Source organism: Miscanthus floridulus, chromosome 11, assembly GCF_019320115.1.
Source record: "Miscanthus floridulus cultivar M001 chromosome 11, ASM1932011v1, whole genome shotgun sequence".
NCBI lineage: Eukaryota > Viridiplantae > Streptophyta > Magnoliopsida > Poales > Poaceae > Miscanthus > Miscanthus floridulus.
In genome coordinates this window covers 9030121-9035033 of record NC_089590.1, presented here as the reverse complement: position 1 = coordinate 9035033, position 4913 = coordinate 9030121, and the positions used below count along the sequence as shown (strand labels likewise).

Below are 4913 nucleotides of genomic sequence, written 5' to 3'. Positions count from 1 at the left end.
GACACCCTTGCTGGCCTCCTAACCCTCCATACCATGTGCCAAACATGGTCCATATGCATGGGTGTCATGTCCTCATCGTCCTCCCCTTCTTGACGAAAAGCCATCCTCGGCGTCGATTGTGCGTGAAACTGATCCTGCACAACATAAAGGAGAACGGGGTTGTGAAGATAAAGGAAACTGAAATAATTGTGAGAAGGAACGTGACCATGTTTACAAGTTTCTAGCATGTCATCTCGCATAAAAATTTCAGCAAGCATGTAGACTCCATGATCCGAATGCACACGATGTATGTCAACACTATCCTACAAAATATTAGAACTAACCAAAGACAATGCAGTCAAGCCCCATGGTTGAAGATAATATGGGTAAGTTTGAAAGTCAGATCGGTTTACTTTAATCCAGAGGAGAATTCTTGTTTGAACGCATGTGTACTTTTGAGGAGTGAAAGCATCGATGCAACTCCTGATCCATTTACTGAGTTTAGCTTTACTAAGGGACTAGCAAAGGTTAAGCTTGGGGGAGTTTGTTGACGGTAGTTAATAACCATTATAAACCATCAATATAACATGCATAACGGCATAAATATAATCACCAACAAAGGTCTAGGGGTTTAAACTAACAAATTCCATGAGTTTTGGTGAATCTGTATTTTCTACAGGGTTTATCTAGAAAACCATCAAGGTGGACCAACATGTCAGATTTAATCGTGCTTATCCATAGCGAAAATGACCCTAGATGGTTCTAGAAGACTCGAGAGGACACCACACTGAAGCGAAGGGCGAGACACCGCCAGGTGGGGCCGACCGATCCCACCTGTATGCCACTTGACCCCTTGGGGCCCACATGTCATCCCCTGTTGTTATGTCGGTTCTCCACCGCCTTCTAGGTTGCATCTATGCCATCCTTTAAGTCAATTTGATCCAAGGGCTCATGATTGACACTCTAGCCTATATGTACCAACTCCTGCCACCCCCTTGAGGCATTGATAAGTCATTTGAGAAGATAGAAACCCTAATCATCCTTAGAGCTCCACCATATTCTAGGGCATAGCTAGTTAGGCTAGGTCTAGAGAGAGGCAAGTAGGCTTCGCTTGGATTCCTGATCTTGTCAAGAGCGTGGTTTATTATAATCTTTATACCCCCTCTCTTTTGTATCTCTCGTTACTTTTATATGTTTGTTATAATTGTTATGACAACATTGGTATTCAGAATACTCATGTTTTTAGTTATAATGTTCATCGTCTACTTTGATTATATACTTAGTATAACTAGTTTATAATTATGTTTATGCATAAGTTTGTATAGCGCTCGCTCTGGTGTACACGGGGTGAGTGATCGACATTGTGTAAGCGTGGTGCTTATACGTTGTTTCCTGCGGATACACCCTATATTCTAGGTCATGTGGTAGATCACGGATGTGACACTCCCATTGAGTCCTTTGTAGTCCACTCCTCAAAAATAGGTGCAAGCAAGGTCCGGTTATGGAGGAAGAACAAGCTCTGTTCTTAATCTTCAGTTAGTAATATCTCTTATGCGTAGATATAAAGATGACCTTAGCCATGACTACTAGGTGTAATTGCACTAATCAATGTATGCTTTGACTTGTAATTAAGAATGACTTAGGAATTATTCCTCTAATATTCTACTTAATCATGCTAATGCCATAGAAAGGAGTACTCTGAAGTGATTTATCATTAATCCATACTTATCATATACAAATTTATCCTATGACTTACCCCTGTTGTGAGTAGAATATAGGTTATGGTTTACTTCTCCATCAATAGCATAAGTTATCAATACATGTCCATGCCAGACCTTCCCTACGGTAAATATATAAATAATGATACCTATAATACTCCCGCGTAAAATGCTACAAAGGTATAATTATCAATGCACTTGCAGATTCCTTTCATTTATATATATTCTTTCTAGTCACATGAAATATTAAAGTACTTCTTAGTGTCATTCTAGAAGTGGCACTAGGTTTTATCAACAAGCATTTCTAGCACCAACACTAGGGATGGCAACCTAGTACAAGATACTAAGGAATGTAAACAACATAGGGTGACTACATAAAACAAGTGACATGTTAATAAATACCAACAAGCATTTTTGGTGCCGTTGTCGGCTGAAGCTAGCTAGGAAGGAAGTATTGATAAACTTATACCTATTAATGTGATCGAAAAACCATTGACCTCTGCTCAAATAGGCTTACCCTTATTTTGTCTACTTGTGTATCTTATGCAGGGTAATGTATGACCGGTTTTGACCTTCCAACAAACTACGTTGACAATCTAGAAGCATTACTCATGAGAACTAAGGCTAAACTCAAGAAAGTTTCAGCTTTAGAGTCAGAAGACAACCAGATAAGGTGCAGCTTAACACCAGAATTTGAAGCCATGGATAACAAGACTCTCCATGAATTCTCTGCTCCAACTATAGCCAACATTGGTACTGGACCTACAACCAATGTTGGAGACAATGGATTTGAGCTCAAGCCAGCCCTCATCAACATGGTGCAAGCAAGCCACTTCTGTGGAAAGGACACATGAAGATGCGAGTGCACATCTCCAACACTTCCTAGAAATCTATTGCAGTTTCAACATCAAAGGAGTAACCCAAGATGCCATACTACTTCGCCTCTTCCCATTCTCACTCTTGAGGAAGGCAAAGCAATGGTTCTATGCTAACAAAGATAGAAATACTACATGGGATAACTACTCCTCTGCCTTTCTAGCAAAGTTCTTTCCCACAGGCAAGACCAATGCTCTACGTGGGAGAATCTCAAGCTTTCAGCAACTATATGATGAATCTATCCCTGAGGCATGAGAACGCTTTCAAGATTACATTGTGGAATGTCCTCATCATGGGATGGAGAATTGGCTACTCATGCAGACTTTCTACCATGGGTTGACCAACAGTACCTATGAGACTATGGATGCTGCTACTGGAGGTGCATTCCTATCACTCACCATACCAGTTGCAACAACTCTTGTGGAGAAGATGGCCTCCAACCAAGGTTGGAATCAAGAACATCTTCAGACCTGCAAGAGAGGTGGAGGTATGCATCAACTCAAGGAGGTAGACATGCTATCTGCCAAGATGGATCTGCTAATGAAGAAGCTCGAATGGTATAATTATCTGTGCACTTGCAGATTTCTTACATTTTTATATATTCTTTCTAGTCACATGAAATATTAAAGTACTTCTTAGTGTCATTCTAGAAGTGGCACTAGGTTTTTCCAACAAGCATTTCTGGCACCAACACTAGGGATGACAACCTAGTAAAAGATGCTAAGGAATGTAAGCAACATAGGGTGACTACTTAAAACAAGTGACACATTAATAAATACTAACACATGTCGATTCATCCTTTCCTCCACGGGTGATTAACCACTATGGCATTAGTCTCTGTAATCTTAGCCCAAACTCAATCCTCTAGTTGCTATCTTCATCAATCTTTGTGAGGCTTATCTAGGGATCCTCCCCCAGTTTGACCTGTTCTGCCATTTCTTCTGTCTCAAGATCAGAGGGGGAGTTGGATCTAAAGTGGTTGGCAGCGCCTATCTACTGGCTACAGGATGGGATGGCAAGTCAGTACATCGTCGTTCTACTTAACACAAATGTGAAGTACTGGGCATGCAGATGGTTTTACATCAGGTAGGTGGAGCCATATGTGTGGTGCGACATTGATTAGGTGTCAACCAGCAACACGAGGTGGTCGAAGAGGCCTAACTCTGATGGAATGGAGCAAGTGAGGGAGCTCCTGTGGTTGATAGATCACAGGAGTCTTGACGGAGTCATTTTTGTGACAAACTTCACCTTTCGATGAATCTAGCCCTACAAAGAGAGCACACACCCTAGATTAGAGTTTTGGGGGGATACTGATGGAACCCACGAGGTGCCTAAGGAGGTTGACCAAGATGAAGTCAAGTGGTGGATCAGGGTGTTCAATCCCATGAGTCAGTTGTCCATCAGGGATCAACAGAGGGCCTTCAGCATCGGAAGTCTTCCCCCAGCGGTAAAAGTCTTCTGGTGATGTTTACTTGTCCTTTTTAGTATACAATGTATTCATTTGTGTTGTTGAAGATTCATGGGTAGGATCGGGCAGTGTACTTCTTGGTGGTACCATTGGAGGAGTGGCTGAGGGCAGTAGACGCCCAGCCAAGCAGTCCCCAGCATCTAACCAGCTCGGATGCTGACGAAGAGGGGTCAGACCGCTGTGGAGAAGCAGATGAAGAAGAGCGATCGACGTATGTTCGCTGAGAAACTTTGAGGGAAGCGATCGGATGAAGAAGAGCCATCCCTGAAGATGAGAAAGATGTCAAGGTCCTCTCGAGGTGAGGAGGGGCCAGTTAGCAATGGTGGTTCCACCCAGCCCCAGAGAAGGAAGATGGTTCTGTCGAACATGTCTCGTGATGATGAGCCGACAATTCCTCCTCCAAGCATCGAGACGCCTCCACCGGCTGTCCTGGTAGGAGCGAAGACATAGGAGCGGCGGCGAGCATAGGAGGCCATAATAGCAGTCCTCGGGGGTGCTCAAGGGACCATAGCAGCGATGACTAGGACCGGTGGGCGAGTTCCCAAGTAGGTGCAGGTAACCTCAGCCCTAGTCCCCAAGTCTACTCAAGTGGTGATGCCCATGGTGGTAGAGATGACTAGCCCAAGGATGGTGGAGGTGTCGGGTGGCACTACCATAGAGCAGGGTAGCTCAGGAAGGGCATGCCAACTCCGGATGACCCAGAGTGAATCATAGTTGTCAGTTTCCCTTTTTGTTTGTTGCAATATTCTCTTAGTGTGAAGTCTTTGTTTGACGAGTTATTTCTTCGTCGTAGCGCAGAGTCAACTGAGGACCTATAGGTGTCAGGTTGCTAACGATGAGCAGCGCGCCACTGACTCAACTATGGAGGGACC

General features: G+C 43.5%; 1 non-coding gene across 1 annotated transcript; it reads right to left on the bottom strand.

Moving 5' to 3' along the window:
* Window positions 1-2763: 2763 nt before the first annotated feature.
* LOC136494993 (small nucleolar RNA R71) lies at window positions 2764-2872 on the bottom strand. Its single transcript, XR_010768784.1, has one exon. It is a non-coding gene; the product is annotated as a small nucleolar RNA R71 (small nucleolar RNA).
* Between the last annotated feature and the right edge of the window lie 2041 nt (window positions 2873-4913).